The 20,606-nt window shown below is 43.5% G+C and overlaps 1 pseudogene; it reads right to left on the reverse strand.

Moving 5' to 3' along the window:
- Positions 1 to 2,322: 2,322 nt before the first annotated feature.
- LOC147620165 (polyphenol oxidase I, chloroplastic pseudogene) lies at positions 2,323 to 4,390 on the reverse strand (annotated as a pseudogene).
- Positions 4,391 to 20,606: the final 16,216 nt, after the last annotated feature.

Genomic DNA, 20,606 nt, shown 5'->3' on the forward strand with positions numbered 1-20,606 from the left:
CCACGCTTTCTCTTGGTGTATTTTAATCATATCACTTGAAATAACTTGTGGGGCTCAAAATAGCTTCCACTTTTACAAAAATGTCGACTTCAAACAAAAATAGCTTACTTTATTGAATGTGGAAGACAAACTACTCAAAATAGGTATAATCCTTAATTGTGTACATCTTTTGTAAAATTAAATATGCATAAGGGAGCTTCCACATGTCCAAATAAATATATCCTTTACCAATAAATATAGACTCCATCCAAAATAGAATAAATGGTACACATTGCACAAAATCGAATAATAATCTGTTAACACCCAAAATTGAGTGTCTCAAAATCTTTATGACCACTACCAGTTCACCTCCATTATCCAACCCAAGGATCAATTAATTGTGCCAATCAATTAATAAATTAATTGATTAAAAATAAATAACCATACGAAACTCAATAAATCAAGATGATGTAACTTATACTCTTACGCATGTACGAAATCAATAAATCAAGATGATGTAACTTATGCTCTTACGCATGTACGAAATCAATTGCATATGTGCAAAGTAAGCTACTATCACTCGGATTTAGAAAGGCATCCCAATCTAAACTTGTCTAGTAGAATTCAAATATAATGAGAAATATGGAAATATTAAATTCCATGAATTTACTCCTCATAACACTCTCCCTCTCCCCCACATTCTCTTTATTGTTTCAGCCCGTACATGTCCTCCTTGTCTGGCACTAAGAACCCTAGATGTTGTTTTACATAGATCTCTTTGAGATATCCATTTAAGAATATTGACTTCACATCCATCTGAACGATAGGCCATCCATAGTGGGCTTGTTTTAACATGTACATGTCGTCCTTATCTGGCACTATGAAACTTGTGCTCTACATAGACCTTGTCTTTGAGATCTCCATTTAAGAATGTTGACTTTACATCCATCTGAAAGATAGGCCATCTATAGTGGGTTACTAATGCAAGAACTATGTGAATAGAGCTCATCCTTGGTGTGGGAGCAAAAGATCAAAGAAAATACCATCTCACTGATGAGTATAACCTTTTTCTATGAGACGAGCTTTGTACTTATTTAAAGAATAATTAGAATTATACTTTATTTCGAAAACTCACTTAAAACCAACAAATTTTCTTTTACTTGGCCTTCTTAGGACAAGCTGCCAAGTCTTATTCCTCTCGATGGCCAATAGCTCACTCTTCATAACATCCCTCCATTCCTTATGTGCCATAGCATCTTCAACAGAAGTTGGTTCTAGAGTGGTTCTATAACCTTCATTGACTCATCAAGGTATAGTTGACCAAATGACCTTGCTGGGTTTGTTGTCCAGACTATCTCTCCAAGAGACGCTTTGATCTTCTAACTCATGTACTTGTCTCATGCAACTCCAAGCTACCTGACTCTTTCAACATTTAATAGAGACACCTGACCCTACTAGGTTTGTTGTCCACATTCTCTTTCCAAGAGTCGCTTTGATCTTCTGACTCATGTACTTATCTCATGCAACTCGAAGACACCCGACTCTTTCAAAGTCACCAAAGTATGGGTTTTTTCTTCTCTTGTAAATGTGCAACTTCATTAGGCTCTTCCTCCTCTTGAAGATCGACAAGTTCTACAAGTTCTATGCCTTTATTTTAAAATTTCCATGTTAGAGGCTCAAGAAGGGCCAATGTCTCCCTCTCTGAAGTGGAAATAGGGTATTCTTGAAATTACACATCTCTACTTATAATGGCTTCCTTCTTGAGATTAAGTGGCCTATAGCCCTTTGTCTTCATGATATATACCCAATGAAGATATACTTCTTTGCCTTGGGTTCTAGCTTGTTCCGCTTCTTTTCTGGCACATGCATAAAAGCATCACATCTATATACTTTGAAATGAGCAACACATGGCTTTAAACAAAAATAGGCCTCCTCCGGGGTCTTTCCCAATATTGCCAAGTAGGGAAGTGGTTGAGAAAATGCACAGCATGATCTAACTCACACACATCATTATCACATACATCAACATCATGTGAATATATGTCCATGTCATCCTATGCACAGGTATCACTACCATCATGTTCTTGTCTATTTTCATGTGCACGTGTCTGTTATATCAATACCATTATAGATGTGTGTGTGCATTACATCATCATGTTTGAGTATGAGATACATTATCAACATCATCTAGATCTCTATAGGTCAAACTGAACAAGCTTATTGTGCTTGGCTACTTTGGAGTTTGCACTTATACAATGAAAAAGGTTGCAATTAGAGAACTATTTGGCGTGGAATGAAAACATTTTAGGTTTACCAAAACAAGTAAATACTTTGCCAACATCCAAAAGACAAACACAAAGCCGAGTTTTAGTTATTAAAGGCAAATGAGATAGGTGGACAAGATGCACTGCCCCTTCCCTGCTGGTTCGATGAAACAATGGAGCTTTTCAATAAATGATATCACTCATACTCGAGCTTCACACTGTCGATAGAAATGGGGACGCTGGTCTGGCCTCTCTGCACTATGGTGATGGCGAAGCTGTCGTCGTCCTCCACTCCGAGCTCTTTGAGAACTTCTCCGATTCCGAGCCTGAAGTTGGACTTCCTCACTCTCTTGCCCTCTCCGCCCATCTTCATGCCCAAGTGCGGCACGTTGAAGAAGGAGCCTGCATACTCAGAGATATCGCACCCCACCTTCTCATCCGCATCAGGCAAATTTATGTACACATCAAACTTCACCTTCTCGTCTGCTGGTATCTCCACCCCCTCCAACACCAGAATCTCCTCCTCAAAATCATCCGCTTTCACCTTCTTCGGCCTCTTCACAAGTGCACTCACTATCTTCCCTATCTTCTTCGACGTCCTCTCCTTGAACTCTTTCAGGCCTTCCTTGATCTTCTGCCTGATCCCCGCCATTGCTGCAGGCGGCGCTCCTCCCGGCCCAAAACTCGTTGTTGCAGTCGTTGCAGAGCTCGCACTTGACCTTGGTGCTGCATTTAGCCATGCATTAGGAACATCTTGATACTTGTAGGCTAGCTTGGTGGTGTCCAGGGCGTCGCCGATTCTCACCCTTACAAGCTTGGCATTTTCATCATAGAACAGGAAGGTTGCGTCTAAGTAATCCTTATCTGTGATGTCTTTTCTCCTCCCGCCAAGGCCCTTCCACACCTCCCAGAGCCTGTCAATGTTGGAATGGTGGGCGAAGAAGATGGGATCTCGGCCGGCCGAGTAGAGGGTCCCCATGTCTTCATCGTTAGGGTTGGCGGGATTACCCGTCCAGATATGAACAGTGCCGTGGGGGAGGTTTTCGATAGTACCGGCGCCTGGGCTAGCGGCGTCTCCTTGGCGGTAAGCCTGGCCAAAAAAGAGGGAAGGCGTTTTGGAGCTGGTTACCATCTGGCGATACATGAGGCTGTTGTTGGCGGCAAGCTGGGCGGAGGCGGAGAGGTTAGACTCGGTGAAGTTGTAGTTAAGGTTAATAACAGTGGGGGGCTGGTGGGCAGGGTTGCGGTTGGAGTCGTAAAGAGGGCTTTGGCTGCTGGTGTACATGGGAGGGATGGTGTAGCCGGAGGCGGCGTCCCAGTTCCAGAAGGGGAGGGCAAAGGAGTCATCTTTGATGAGGCTGGCCAAGATGCGCTCATGGAAGTAGAGGTACCATCTGTGCCAAGGGAAGAAGAGCCAAGAGCTATGGACCTGGTACTCGATCTGCGTGCCGTTCTCGTCGTAGGCGGCATCGCAGAAGGCGCAGTGGACGTTAGCCTGCTGCGAGTATTGGCGCGGATCGGTGGCCGGCAACTGGCGCAGCAGCTGGTACGCCTTAGTGTACTTGGCGACGTAGTCTTGGCTGGCTAGGTGGGCGGAGACTCTAGTGCGGAGGGGCAGATTAGTGGGCAGTTTGAAGTCGGAGATGGTGGTGGACACCGGCAAGCAGCAATCTACGGTTGCAGCACCGTTGCCTGGGTCGATTGGGGTGGTGCATTGCCTCAGATCTGGTGGCTGAACGGGGCTTCCGAAAACTGGCTGCGGGCTCAGAAGAGGCAGGCCGGCAACTCCGAGCGAAGATGCCAGAAGGAGGTGGCGACGATCCAGAGAGCTCAACTCCGGTTCTCGCTGATGATCACCATTGGAGCTTCCATGGCCGCACCGTGGCTGGGCGGGGCCTCTCTTGTAAGACAGATTTTGTGTGCGAACCAGATTCGTCTTCCATGCACAGGAGACAAAAGCTTGGGAGCTAGAAAGCAAGCGCGCAGTCTCACTGTGCATGAAAGGGGTTGTGAGCTCAAGAGAGGAGAGTTCCATGGTGTGGGCTAGGAGAGAGCTACAATTAGGCTGGCTTACTACGGAGCATTTCAGTACGTGTTTATAGAAAGCATTGACTCTGATGAGGAGCGTTGCACAGTTGCAAGTTGCCTGCTTCACCCCGGTCCTCAATGCTCATCCTTATCCGACTCGGTCTCTCACACACACGCACACGCACACACACACTCCTGTCCGCAAAATTAATACAACTAAATTTTAAAATAATGCATTGAGCTTTGCGTATTTTAGAAAATCCATCCATACTTTGAACTTTGCAGGTTCCTGTAACGCGCTGTGGTTATTTATTTATATTTATTTTTTTCAATGACACAGTACTATCGCCTGAGGGATTCCAGTTGAAATTCTGGCATTGCTTTCAATGCTTTATTATAAACGACAAAAAAAAAATCATCCCGATTCCCGATATTTTGTCTATTTTTTTTAATCGATTAGCTTCAAGCTTATCTTTATTTGGACTGGTTAAGGAAAAACGAAATTTGTTTTTTTTGAAGCACTAGCAATAATCGTGCGTGCGGCGCCGCGTCGTTCTCTGGAAACGTGCTCTTCACGAAGCAGAATGGCTTTTTCCCCTACGCGATTATGTATCTATCTATTAAATTAGTTATTTATCAACGTGCTTGATTTTAAGTTTGGTGAAATATAGAAAGTTTTGTTTTATTTTAGTGTAACTTTTTGACGGGAATTTTGAAAATTTGGAAGTATTTTATGACCAAAAATGTTCAAAAACGGGCATCACGAATCATGTTGAGATTTTAAGCGGGCTTTATTTTAAGGAATATTTATATATATATATTTTAGTTATAAAACCGGCATATTGTAGAGATTTCAAAAACAAAAACCGGATAGATTTAAAAGTTGTCCTTATTTTGATTGGTTGAAAAATATGTTTTTTTCAAGCATTACTACAATCCACTATAAAACTCTTACCTACCACAAACTACTATAAAACTCTTACTTACACAAACAATCAACAATGTTTATTGTTTGTTTTCATTGATTAAAAAATATGTTTTTTTCGAGAACTACCACAATCCACTATAAAACTCTCACCTACACAAACAATAAATGCTAATCAAATCATATCTACACTAAATTCAAAATTTTTACTTGGATTGCTTGATGATTGATTGCTTTTTCATAGAAAAAACAAAAAACTATACTTACACAAACAATAAATGCTAATTAAAACATACCTACATCAAATTTTTAAAAAAATCTCAAAATAAACCTCCAAAGTTCATCCTTTAGATTTCTATCGCCAATTGATTGTTGACTTGAATAGCCTTGACTGAACAACTTTCCTAATGTCTTGCATAATTCAAGGGCAAAAATGTGCAGTTTTGGGGGGCTTTGGTTCGGTGGTCGCATAGAAAGAAAAATGAGCCGTTGTAGCTATGGACTACACATTGCATATCAAACATCTATTAGACATATATAAGTTATCAATTTGCTAGGCAAATTAGCTTAAAATTTGCAGCAATACGGCTCGATGTTGGGATATCTCCCATTAATGTTATTGTGTAGCCTAGGAGATATCCCAACCTAGAATTTTGAGCATTTTGCCCTAGCTTAAGCCAGTTTGCTCAACCATATCCAAAGAGAAAGGGTTGGGTCCACTGCATAATGGAAGGAAGTCCATATTAGGGGGTTTGGAAAAATCCATCCATTTTGGAAAAAAATGAAATTGATATCTTCAAATCAATTTTGGTAATTTTGATGACTTTGGTAATTTCACTAAATTTGAAAGAGAAAGTGTTGCTACTCAAGGTTGATATAATAGCACATATGGGGCCTTTACAAACACCGTTTAAGCTACAATGTAGCTAAGAAAATACCCATAAAATTTGAAAGAAAAGTATAAAAAACAATCAAATTCTAATTAGTAGGGGACTAACATGTACTAAATTATAAACAAAAAGTGATCAACATAGATCCAACTAGTACTCTTATAATCCAAACTCACTCACTTTCATCACAGTTCTCGGATGTTGCCAAACTCTGCTTTGCCTTAGCACACACATTTGTTGGCGTCTTAACCTTTTGTGGCAATGTTTGCCCCTTAGTGGCCCATGTAAAAACTATCGTATCTGATAGTTCCCAATGCATAGGATCCTTCTTGTTACACAATATCGAGAATTTGTTCCAACAATCTCTATAAACCTCAGCATCACCAACATTTCTCTTTTTGCATATAGGTGCCCGATATTTTTAGATGATCTATTGACATCTATCTTACTTTGAGCTACACCCAACCATATAGGATATATTGGTTTTTTTGGTCGAATAAGAGCAAAGTCTCCCTTTCTAACATCAACTATGGGTTGAAAAGCTTGCTTCGGCCATTTACTTTGTGGTCTGCAATAGTGATCCTCAAATTCTTCCAATCCTAAGAATTCATCATCAATATCGATAGTTATATCATCCACACATGTGCCTAGAGTTCTTGGCCAAAAGTTTAAAAGCCTTCATCTTGGACACGTGGTCTCTCTAGTGTGTGAACCATGGCCTCTCAATACTCAATCACTAGGATGATGTACAAGGTGAAAGCTGCATCAGATCCTTGAACATTAGTCCATCTTTTCCAATATCGTATGTCATCATTAATTCCTTTTACCACCTCTAAGTGATCTTTGATGAGACATGGAACCCCTGTCAGTAGTATTATGTTACCATAACTATCCTTCTTTCATAATTCAATACCACCATCCTTTGGAAACCATTCAATGGATTTAGGATGCACTTTATATTGCATAACTGGAACCTTTTTCTACATGAAGAATCTGAATTATAATGGTCTTGAGTGCCCCACTAGCACTTCTTTTCCATTAGACAAGTATCCATCAATGAATCCCTTGAAGTTTGGGATATTTGTCATCAAGAATGGGATTGGAGCAAATACTTGGCTATCCTTGAATATTTTCATTAAATGTGGGAAGGTGAATGTTTAGCTAGTCTGTAGTTTCTCAGAAAACTACTAAACATTGCATCAATATCCTCATGTGTATGACCAACCATCAGAAATCCTAACTGGATGTGCGCTTTTGCCGCACAGGTCGTAGCTGGGGACTTGCCGAACACCGTATGCGAGCCACGAATGGCTACAAGCATACAACCAGGGAAGGAAGCTCAAACAGAATGCCAAAGGGTGTGTCACTCACCGCTTAACTGCTGCCTTGAAGGATTCCCGCGTCGCAGCCGTGAAGGAGGAGCCGCCGTCGCCGCTCTACCGCCTCTCCGTCGTCTCGCCGTGCCGCTACACAGTGCGCTCGATCGCTCTCTCACTCTCTCTCTCTCTCTCTCTCACACACGCAGGAGAAGGAAAACAAGGAGATAAGGCAAGAGCACTCTTCTATTCACAACACATGAGAATGAGGATTTTAGGGTTACATTTGACTCATATAGGTGACTTGGCCGTTCATACTTGGGCGCCCATACATGGCCGGCCGACCCTAACCCTTATCCTACTGATATCCAAGGTGCGCCTCTCATCGGCGATCACCCAATCCCTTCATCCTTAACATATGGTGCCGACAAGCCCGGCCCATGACTCAGAATATTTAAATTAATGACGTAAAATATAGTACGTCGCCATGTCCGCCATGGGTTAACATGCCCCCCTTCCTGATGTAGATTCCGTCCTCGGAAGCTATGGTATGGTAAGCTCAAGAGGGTTGTTGTGGTAGACCGTCTGCAAAACAGGGAAGTAGAGTGAAGGTATGCTAGAATTCAAAAGATATAAAGTGTATAAATTCAAGCATGTGAGACCACAATGGATGTTGCTATGAGAACTTAGTTTAAAAGTCACATGAGTGAGCTAGTGTAGCAAATTAATAGGAGTTTAAAATTATTGAAAGGAATTCAAGAGTTAGCAAGGTGTCACAGGTTAATCAAGGTTTATAACTGGCCTAAGTCAAGGAAAATAACCAAGCTTAATAAATAAACAGATGACCACACTGTGTCTACTCTAAGAACAAGTTAATACCACACGTCTAGGGACACAAGAAACATCACAGTTACAGGAGCCTTTTGCCTCTTTTTTTTTTTTTTATAATGCACGTGACAATTTTTACACACAATGGCGACCTTCCTAAGGCAAAACTAACATCGATCCTGGTACCATGTTTAACACAAGGCATTATCCAGGAATCTATTAGCTCACTTTAGGCAAGGCTACCCCCTACCAACCAAGGCATCGGTCTGGAGTAGAATACTCCTCGCCTACCAAGTATCAATAAGGCGATAGGCCAACATTAAAGCACACTAACCCTTGTATTGCCATTTATTGTAGGCTTTTTTTTTTTTAAAATCTATTTCTTTTGATCTTTGCTCCTGAACTAAAATGTGTTCTTACATCCTTTCGACAAGGGGTAAAAGCTATGTCCTAGAGGTCAACACACACATGGCCAGGTGTCAAACATTAAGATGGTTTGACCCTAGACCTAAGACAATCGTATTCCAAGGTTAACTAAAGACGTCATGCTGCCTAGGAATATTTCCAATAAAGTTAAGCTCATTAATGTTTTACACTAGCATGCAAGCAACTTCAAAAACTAAGTAGTACATTGATAATTTCCATGTGGTCATGCATTATAGTTTATGCAATTGATTGAACAGTAAAAACGAAAGAGAGTGGGTATGGAAGAATTACACCTGTAATTGGAGATCTCCTTGATTTGACGAGACACCTTGCAATTTGATGTAGATATATTTTGATGAACGTTGCGGCAGTCTCTGGACTTGGAAGCGAACCCACCTCAAACTTTTTAACCTGTACAATCAACTAACAAGCACTATACCTCGAGAGGCACATGAGTGTGAAAATTTCAAGACTCGTTTAAAGAATCTAAACTAGAAAAAACTTGAAAACACTAACCTACCTACCAGTCACCACCCTACTACTGAGGATACGGTAAGAGGATGTTGTAGAGTCCTGGCTCTAGCCCTAAGGCTAAGCCTCTATCCGCATCATCCAAATAAATAAAATCAACCTCAGTAGTGCCATGAGTTTCATCCGTCCATTCATCATTGTCAGATATTTCCTTTTCATTTTCCCATCCACATAAACTCATCAAAAATGTAACCATGCGAGGATAGTCATCTTGTGGAAAAGGAAAGCATTGGGCTATCGGGGATATGTCCTCTACGGAGTAGGGGTCGGTCATGGTCAATAGGCGAATTAGCCATTCTAATTCCTCAATATTTTCCTCTCTGGCTAGTACATCTATATGATCCCATTCAGTTTCAATTACAGGATAGCACATGTGGAATATCTGAGAAAGGTACAGATGATACCTCTCACCAAAGGTAGGAGTGGATGAAGTGTATGATGATCGGGCATCTGCCATATCTGCAAACACAGATATAGCATCAGTAGGTTTATGACAGGACAATCTAGTTCTTGATTGTATACGGATATCTCTGCTCTTAACGTGCTCTTGCTTTTTTTACTATTTTTTTATTTTGTTTTCTTTGTTTTGTTTATGTATGAAGCTATATATATACATCCCCTTGAATTTGGCAATTACATGGTCAGGGGGGAAGGTTAAGGAGGAAGCATTAGAATGTCGAGCGTGAGTACATGCTCCCCCTTTCCTTGGGTAGATCATATTATTTGCAATGATGTTGCAGCCTCTTGGAACCAATTTGTCCAGCGGTTCATAGGTTGTGATGTGGGCAGATAGCTTTTTATGACCCTTGTGGCCACATCCAATTGTAGAGATGGTAGTGTACGCTCCCATTGACGAATGGAGGAAATGGTTTCCGACGATACTATTACAAGGGGAGACGTAGACTCATCAGTTTTTTGTTGGGTGTTGACAAGAGTAGGTGTAGAGCATGTAGAAACTTCTATATCAGCGTGTGCCTGGCATGAGGAGCTAGAAGCTTCATGTGGCTCCCCCCTTCCTGAGCTAGGTGGTAATGATCGATATCGTTTGGGAATCCAAACTAACTCTGGAAGAAGTGGTGTGGAGCACTCTGTTACCTTTCCCTTACCACGATCTTGAATTATCGTTGGGGTGGCAACAATTGGTTTGCAAGGTTTTATAGGTGATGTAGAGGGATTCAGCTTATGTTTAGGGACCCAAATCTGGTCATTTCCCTCATAGTACCCTTGGGCTACTAATAATTTTTTAGGGATCCATCGCGATGTTACATTGCCCTTTCTCGGGTGGGTAGCTGCTTTCCTTTTACGAGGCTTCTTGGTGGCTGAACGAGATTGAGCAGGGGAAGTAGCTGTTAACGAAGCTTTGGGGACCCATTTGTATGTACTCTTTGGCATAGTAAGCGAAGCTTTATGGAGCGCCTTGCCTGTTTCCACTCTTGGCGTTGAAGCGTTAGAGGGGTGGCCTACAATCGAAGATGGTTTTGCCACTGGACTTTGTGATTTTTCATTATCTAATATTTGAGTGGATGACTTAGGTGCAGGATTTTGAGCGGTCAGACCTAGTGTTGGTTCTTGCGTTGTGACTTGTCTGGTTGCCCAATCGATATTGCACTTGGTGACCATCATCCATTTGCGCCCTAAGATTACAGTCCCTTCCATGGTGCCAGCAGGCATAACCAAAAAGCTTTGAATTATGGTTCCCTTGTCATAAGCAACCGGAGTGTGCAGAATTCCTGAGACAGGGGTTTTCTTCTTGTTGATTCCTTGGACTTGGATAGAACTCTTGGTTAAAGGTGGTTTTCCCAGTTGACACCACACGCCATATGATAGCAAATTGTGTTGAGCTCCTGTATCCAATAATGCATTATACAGCACCTCCCCGTAAGGACTCTGTAACTCAATTGGGTATCTTAGAGGTGGGTCAGATTCCAGTGCATCCTCCTCTGCTTCCTCGAAAAATACTTGCGTAATTCCCAAGTTGGCTTCTCGTTGTCTCCTAGCACGCTGTTGACGTTCTTTGGCTTCGACTCTTGCTTGTATCTTTTTAAGCTCAGCATGTTCTTTAGCTGCCTTCTTTTGATGGATTGCGTGTAACTCCTCCTGGCTCAGGGGGTCATAGTATCTTTTGAATTTACTCCCATTAAGGAATCCAATGGTTTCAACTCCGTCGAGAGTCTCCACTCTGATGGTACCTTGCGGTGTAATTTCACATACTCTATACGGTCCCTTACCAGCATATTTGAGCTTCTTCTTTTCGTTTCGCACTCCATACATCAGGACTTTATCCCCAACCTTGATGTCCTTGTCCTTTAGATGGCGATCAAACCATTTTTTCCTTCTATCCTTCTCCACAAGGGCATTGTATACAGCCAATTGTCTTTCTTCGTTTAGTCGCTCAAGGATATACAGACGCTCTGCTAAGGGATTACCATCCCAACCCTCTTGAGTAGCAACACGAAGACTAGGAATGACAAATTCCCACGGCATGACTGCTTCTTGGCCATATACCATTTTGAATGGTGTGCAATTAATAGCCACTTTGTACGCAGTACGATAGGCCCATAAAGCTGTCGTAAGCTTTAGATCCCAATCCGTGCGATAAGCTTCAACTGTCTTTGTCAAAATAGAGATTAAAGTCTTGTTGGTACTCTCGGCTTGGCCATTCGCTTGCGGATAATAAGGAGTAGATTTATGATGGGATATCATGAAATTTGTTGTGAGCTCCTTAATCACTTCATTTATAAAATGCGTACCATTGTCGCTCACAAGTTCAAAAGGACAACCGAATCGTGTGATTATATTTTCAAAGAGGAACTTGGCTGTTGTCCTCGCATCTGCCTTACGTGTTGCTTTCGCTTCAGCCCATTTGGTCATATAGTTAGTGGCCACAATAATATAGCGAGATTGTGTGTTTCGGGCCGCTGGACTAATTGGACCTACAAAGTCTAAACCCCACTTTTCAAATGGTTGGTTTACTTTGATCGGATGTAGGGGCATCTGATCTTTCCTCTGGGGTTTCTTATATCGTTGGCATTCATCGCAACCCTTCACAAAGAGTGATGCATCCTGGAACATAGTGGGCCACCAATACCCTGATTGTAAGATCTTTCGCGCAGTTAAGTCTCCTGAGAAGTGACCACCGGCTACGCCCATATGTGCCTCTTGTAAAATGTATAGATACTCATCCTCTCGGGCACAACGCCTAAGAACGTCATCCTTTCCTCTTTTATAAAGAGTCCCGGCTATCAGGGAATAGGGTTCGCATTCTTTGATCAGCTTTCGAGCTAGATCTTTACGAAGCTCCTTGGGTGGAAAGCCATTAACCAAAAAGTTAACAATCTTCTCACTCCATTCAGGCATTGTCTCCACCATAAACAAGGAAGTGTCAGGTAAGTCATCATCAACCCCTGTAGGAGCCTCACCATTGGGTATGCGAGACAAATGATCAGCCATAACATGTTTCTTGCCAGGTCTCACAACAACCGTGAAATCAAATTCAAGAAGAATCAATAGCCATCGTGTGATTCTTCCTGTGGAGCATGGTTTGTTTACCAGATACAACAATGCTTGATGATCCACATAGAAAACAAACTTGGTGGCAAGGAGGTAATAACGAAATTTCCTTACTGCATATATCATTGCCAACCCTTCTCGCTCCGTAGTGGTGTAGTTCATCTCAGCATCGTTCAACTGGCGACTGGCAAAGCTAATGGGGTAGTCTAGCTTGTGTTCTCCAGGTTGAGTTAACACACACCCAATAGCAAAGTTTGATGCATCAATATGCACATGGAAGAGTAAATCCCAGTTAGGCATTCTCAAGATTGGAGCACTCGCCAAGGCCTTCTTTAATAGCTCATAGGCACGGTCACATTCTTCGGTCCAAATAAACTCGATGAGAAGCTTATACAATGGTCGAGCTATCTCGGCGAAGAAGAGAATAAACCTTCGATAATAACCAACATGGCCCATAAAGCGTTGGACTCCCTTGTAGTTGGTGGGTGGGGGTAATTCCAGAATGACCTTGATTTTACTCTCGTCAGTGGAAATCCCATTTTTGGACACTATATGCCCTAAGATAACTCCGTGTTTAACCCAGAATTGGCATTTGAAAGGATTCAAGGAGATGCGATATAATCTACACCTTTCAAATATTTTTCGTAAACACATCAAGTGCTCGTCCCAAGAGGAATGAACACAAAGATCATCTAAGAAAGCTTCACAGAAGTCCCTTAGATATTCCTTAAAGGCCGTATTTATCAATCGTTGGAATGTTGCAGGTGCATTGGTCAAGCCAAAAGCCATGACGCGAAAGGCAAACACTCCAAACTCCGTGATAAATGCTGTTTTAGCTTGGTCCTCGACTGCAATTGTGATCTGATTGTAACCCGAGTACCCATCTAAAAAGCTATATGCCTCCTTGCCTGCCACTCTTTCAAGCACATGTTCAGAATATGGCAAGGGGTAATGATCCCTTCTGGTGGCTGCATTAACCTTTTTGAGATCAACGCACACTCTGAGTTTCCCATTCTTCTTTGGCACGATGACTATCGGAGAAACCCATTCTGAGTGCTCAATTGGGTATATGAATCCACATTTTACCAGCTTTTCAATTTCCTCTTGTACAATCTTTGCGTACTTAGGATTCATTGGGTAGGGACGTTGCTGGACTGGTTTAGCAGTGCTAATCATTGGAATCGTGTGTTGCACCACCGAGGGTGGAACACCCTTCATATCATGATATGTCCAAGCAAATATATCCTTGAATTCTTTAAGAAGCTTCGTAAGTGCAGCTTCTTCCGCCTTGGTGAGGTCTTGAGCAATATAAACTGGTTTAGACTCCTCACCCGGATCTGCTAAGTCTATCTCCTTAACTACCGCAGGGCCATCGTAGACACCGCTACTCCCATTGGTAGGCGTTCGTTGGGCTTTTGTGTAGACTACTTTACGTTCCCCTGTGGTGAATGATTTGAAATGCTCGGGTGCGGGGTGTAAGTCTACTGGTTCCTGTTGTGCTAGACTTTTTTCTTTCAATTCCGCTTCCTTTTGCTGCTGAGCCAACTCTTGGTTTTGTCGCCTTCTTGCAGTACGACTTAGTTTTGGCTTCTCTTCGATTTCTAATTGGGCGACGTCATGAGGTTGCGGAATACATCACATGACACTTTGGAGGTATTGTCCCCAATTATCCGCTATCTTCCGATGAGCATCAATGGCTCCTACATAACTAAGCCATTCTGCAGTGGATCTTTCCTTGTTTATTGCAGTTCGTACATTAGCTCGATAGCGTTGGCGCTTATGTCTCGTTTTCTTCTTACCAAGTTTTTGATTTTTGTTTCTATCCGATTCGGACTCACTTGGTCGATCTTCACTTTCGGATGAACTGCAGGAGGCCACTGTCCTAGGCCTTGAGCACCTTGCTTCCACATTTGGGTGAATATTTGATTCATTTTCCCCATCAGGCTCAGGGTCAGTTTCTTCTTGAGATTCATACTCAGAGTTGCATTGGTCAGAGTCTTCGTTACTTTCAGTGTCGGTGGAGTTTGCCACGTTCTCGCCATCAGGAGTCAAGTGCATAACACCTATCATGTTTATTGGCACTAACGGTGGCATATCTTGCCCCTCAGGTGTTACCCAACTTGTGCCTCTATTTTCCCATGTGTCTATGGTTGCCGCTAGGTGTACCCAATCCACGTTATCCGACTCAGTCATACCCGGTAGGACATCCATATAAGGAGAATCTTTCCCATCATCAGTCTCTTTTTTGCATGTATAGCAATACCTTAATGGGGCGGAGTGAATAGTGGTATCTGATCGATTATCAATGATAACCTTGCTTCCTAAAGGATGTGCACGACCATTCTCAAGATCAACTCGAATGACAGAGTCCTGGAATTGTAGGTAGACATGGTTTTTCGACCAGTCATGCACCATTTGTGCTTCCCTCATGAAAGGACGTCCTAAGATAATTTGATATGACATAGGATGCTTGGAGAAATCCATTACAATGAAGGTATGTTTTACCTTGTATCCTAGGACCTTGATCTTAAGGTCCCTTAACATCCCAATAGGTTTAGCTATGGTTCCGTTTGCCATCTTAACCACTATGTTTGTGACTTCGAGGTGAGGCCTTCCCATAGATTCCCAACAGTTTTTAGTCACAATGCTCACTCCAGCACCACCATCAAGGATTCCCTTTAGAGTTAATCCCTTGGTAGTAATGGGGAGGGTGGCATTAGATTCGTCACCTTCAAAGTACTGTCCCAACTTGTTCACAGGTATTTCCACGACCGAATCTTCATCAAAGTTGGGTGGTAGATCCCAATGCTCCCCTTCATCTTGAAGCGTGTCAGGTCTATCCGTATTTGCAAATTGTGGTAGCCCCGCCTTTAGTTCTCCATTGAGAAATGCCCGAAGAGCTAAGAATAGCTCAGGATCTCCGTATAATTTGGATATGATCGTGGTTCTGATCTCGGAGGACATGAAATCCATTAGCTTGGACACATTCAGCGGTACTTTTCGAGACATCGCCCCTTGACTAGGGACTGGTGAAGATGGAATCACTTCCGCTTCGATGGGGTCAGGCATTCCCTCACTAAACATTCTTTCCAGCAAGAAGGGTGTTTGCCCACTTCCGGATGTCCTATCCTCACTTTCTTCCCGAATGATACTTGGTATAGCTAACGGTTTATGGTTCCGGTGAGGCTGAACTTGCGTAGGAAACACTGTGTCTGAAATTTTGACTTTTCTCGGGTTTGGCTCTAGTTCTCTTTGTGTTTCTTCCACCAAACCCCTTAAGTGTTGTACTTGTTCAATCTCCTCAACTGGGTTTGGGTAAGTTCCAATCTTTTTCTTGAGGGTTTTTGGCCCACGTGGCTTGTCTTGGGGAGTCTCAGTCAGTTTGGGTGGTCGAGAGGGCATTAACTGACTTGGTTGTGGGGCCGAGGAAGTTTCCTTCTGTTTTCCCTTATTTATGTACTCGCTTGATTCCCCTTCATTGAGCTCCCGTGTGGGTTCCTCCCTTAAGGTAGTGGCTTTGGTCCCCATGGTTTCTATTGAATCAGAATCGTCTTCAGGATCATTCATATACACGGGGTCGTCTCCTGTCCCTATGTTAGTCTTTGAACTGGGCTTGGAGCTTGTGGCATTAAGCGATCTCTTTCGCCGTGTTTTCTTTTTCTTTGCCTGAGCGATTGATGCAGTATCCCTCTCTTCAAGAATGTAGTTTTGATTTTGAAGCATTGACCGTGTAACTACATTCGCGGGTACAACGGGTGTGGTTCTTCGTGCTTGGTTGGTGACCTCAACCAAATTCAATGGCGTAATCTTGGGTGCATTAGGATTATGTAGACATTGTGCGATCAAATGATCTATGCCACAACGATTGCATGTAAGTACCGGCATTCCCGATGTGCTCGCTTGATTTGGTTGCATCTGAGTAGAGATCTTCTGTAGCCTATTAGGGCACTCTGCTACACGATGCGGTCCACCACACTCGTAACATTGAAGAGGTGGTCTCCTTGCCAAGGTATTAAGGTTTTGCCCTCTTGTGGCAAGAGCAGCCGCTTGATATACAGGCTTGACTTGCCCGAAATGATCCTCCATGTAGTACTGGGGAATCATTTCAAACGTATCAATCCCATATGGAGCAGTAGGGTCTATCTCCTCTTCATAATCCCCACATGCACTATGTGACTCACAACCCATCTGGTTTATTGGGGTAATCCTTGGATGTGGAGGTTGTGGTCCTAGCACTGGCGGTGGTAACGGCACAGACTGGACTACATTCGGATTCCTTGGAACTATGTGCTGTGACGGTTGCTCGATAGGTTGTGCAGGCATTAGCGCGGGTACTTGAGGTGTGTTTGACCAAGCTAGTGGTGCCTGGTTTGCCAACATTCGCTTAAGTGTTAGGCAATCTTTAGATTGATGGCCATACTTACCACATGCATTGCAATTCCCATTGAATTTGACTCTGAATGTGGGACATTCACTCGTGCTATGTGGTCCTAAGCACACCGAACACCATTGTTGCTCTCTCCTTGGGTACATATGGCTATTCTGAGGAGCTCGATTACCCCTGAAGTATTCTTGGAGAGCCTTAGTAAGGTCGGTCACAGACATTTCAGATATCTTGGGCTCCTTGGCAATTGGTTTTACCGTCATTGGCTCGTGCCCAGATACTTGCGAACTAACGGATTTTGTTTCTGAAGACACCTTTTTACCTGCAATCATCAAGTTGTCTTCTAACTGGATTGCATTGGCAGTGACTGCTTCCCACGTTGTAAGACCTCTAATGACTAGGCCATTGTAAATGTCCTCGTGGCGCAATCCTCGGATGAATCTATCGAGGAGTTGGTTGTTATTGAAGCGTTCATCGGGAGTGCAGCGAGAATTTAGATGCTTCAATCGACTTATAAAGTCTCTCACTGACTCCCCTTCCTCGCGTTCAGCTTTTTGGAGTTGAGATGCTACCCCCCAAAGCACACCCTCACGTATGTATTCTTTCAAGAACAATCTCTTGAGAGTGGGGTAGTGAGTGCGCTCTTCAACCCTTAAGGTTCGATACCAATCTCTGGCCTTCCCACTCAAGGTTAAGCCTAAGGCTTTACACTTATGCAGCTCATTGTGTTCTTCCAAGGAATCACACACGTGCTCAAAGACTTCAATGTGCTTCCTAACATCCTCGTTACCACTGAAGTTTTGAGTGAGCTTAGCAACTTGTACTGCCTTACTTCTAGGTTCTCTCTCAGGCATACCCCGCATGTTTTCTGCAATGGATCGTCCGATCGTCTGAGCAAACGCTGCGAGATCACCTAGGTGAGCAGGCATAGTTGGTGGAGGCACTTCTGGGATAGCCTGGCTGATAGGAGTTGGCGTTGGTCTGAGTAGGTTGGCAAATGACGTAGGATATGATATGTGACTAGGCCTAGCTCCCCTTGGATAATGGTTATGATAAGGCGGTCTTGGAGCATACGCCATTGGCATACTAGGAGGCGTAGGAGCTACATGAGCATGAGTAACAATAGGTACATAAGGCCGATAGGCACTGGCACGCACTGTTGTAGGTACTGTTCCACTAGGTAGCGGTGTCGTACTAACTACAGCGGCAACAGGTGCACTTTCAGCTATGCTCATCATTGGGGTAGGTATTGCAGATTCCCTAATGGAAAGTTGAGCCAAGGTTGGAAAGCTAAAGTTACTGCTGCTGGGCTCAACCTGCATTGAGACTCCAGGCGAAACAACATATGAAGGGTCTATGGGACTCACCGAGGGAGTCTCCAATTGTGATAGGGTTGGTTGTTTTGCCTTGCCCGTATCCAAAAATCTCATAGGGCCAGTGGAAACTAAGTTCACTCCCCTATTTTGCCTCTCAATTTGGATAATTCTATGAATCACCTCACATATCATGTGTTGTTGCTCCTCTAGATTAGTGGCGCTAGATGTAGATCGTAGGACTTCTAACCAACCTACATGATATGTGTAACCCGTGTATAGGTCCGTTAGAGTCTCTGTGTGTAGATCATATTCCCAATTTTCATTGAGAAATATCCCATCCAGACTTGGTGTGCCAAACGGTTCTCTTGAAGTGGACGCAATGTCACTTCTTATGGATTGGCTCCCAGGGACCTTTACTTTAGGAGGAGCATCGGAATGTGGTAGCTCAGTAGGGCCCTCATTAAACGAAGTGGGTAGAATATCCACATGGACACTCTTTGGGAGGGTAGGGTCTACATAAGATGTGAATGGCGAATCTACTACCCCTCCTTCCTCATTTACTTCGCTTGTCGCATGTTCAGAGCGTGTAGCTCTACTAAAGGTCTCTATTAGACGACTAAACATGCTAGATCCGGGCTGTGGGGCCCACACTGGCATGTTTTGGCTTGTCTCCTCAGGGTTCTTGGTAGGGTGTCCTTCCATGGCTTCTGAGTCAGAAGACGAGTCACTATCCACTATTCGTGGATCTTGGGTTGCACTCCCTTGGGTTCCAGCCGAAGGCCAAGATGCCAACGTGGAGGGATGGTGTGAGCCTGCGTAGACTGAAATGCTTTCTAGTGGCTCAGACTCCAGCACCCGACCAGAGCGTAGATGCATGTGATGTGGGTACCCTACGTGCGTTGGTAACTACCCTTGAAACTCATACAAGTGGTTTCTTAGGGTATTTTGCACCTCGTTTTTACTTGTTTTTAGATTGTTTTTAACTCGTTTTTGACCCCCTTACTTACGGTCGAACTTGGACTAGGGCGTGTGATAGCTCGAAACGAGCGTATCGTTTAAAGGGTCCTAGTGTGCTTTACAGCACCGTGTTTGCCTATCCAGAGCTCTTGTAGTCCTCAAAACAGTCCGTTTCCTTTGGGGGAAAGGGGCAAAAGCCTATTTGCTTGTGGAGGAAAGGGTGAGGGCTTTATCCCACATGCTCACTTTACTCCTTGGGGAGTGGGCTACATATAGGGCACAACTTCCCATAAGCTCTCACTTGAGAGAAAGCTATGGAGGCTCACTCTCCTATATATATATATCAAAAGACCGAGGCCGAGGCCGAGGCCGGGGTCGTGGGTCGTGGGGGTTCTTTCTTTTCAAAAAAATTTTCTCCAATTAGAAAAGCTTTCCTCTCCACACGTTTGGTTCTTTCTTTGAAAATAAAATTTAATTTTTTCTTTTTTCTTTTTTATAATTTTCTTATTTTTTATTTTCTGTTTTTTTTTTGTGGGATAAGTTTTCTAGGGTTTCCTTACGGTTCAACCTTGGCCGCGGTGCAGTTCGCACACACAGCACAGATCTGGGGATTCAGAAATCCCTCTCACACGCAGAAACCAGATAACAGAACGTACGCCCACACGCGGAGCGAAAATATAACAAAAGAAACAGGAATACAGAAGACAAATTGCAGAAACAGAGATTGAAAACCACAGAAACACCTCAACAGCAACACAGACGCCTTTCCTATAGTGTAGATTAAACTTCACGCAGCAGCCGAGCTGCAAACTGGAGCTTGGTGCAGGGCAACTCCCCGGCAGCGGCGCCAAAAATGTGCGCTTTTGCCGCACAGGTCGTAGCTGGGGACTTGCCGAACACCGTATGCGAGCCACGAATGGCTACAAGCATACAACCAGGGAAGGAAGCTCAAACAGAATGCCAAAGGGTGTGTCACTCACCGCTTAACTGCTGCCTTGAAGGATTCCCGCGTCGCAGCCGTGAAGGAGGAGCCGCCGTCGCCGCTCTACCGCCTCTCCGCCGTCTCGCCGTGCCGCTACACAGTGCGCTCGATCGCTCTCTCACTCTCTCTCTCTCTCTCTCTCACACACGCAGGAGAAGGAAAACAAGGAGATAAGGCAAGAGCACTCTTCTATTCACAACACATGAGAATGAGGATTTTAGGGTTACATTTGACTCATATAGGTGACTTGGCCGTTCACACTTGGGCGCC

Source organism: Cibotium barometz, chromosome 32, assembly GCF_041138505.1.
Source record: "Cibotium barometz isolate CiBa-2024 chromosome 32, ASM4113850v1, whole genome shotgun sequence".
Classification (NCBI taxonomy): Eukaryota; Viridiplantae; Streptophyta; class Polypodiopsida; order Cyatheales; family Cibotiaceae; genus Cibotium; species Cibotium barometz.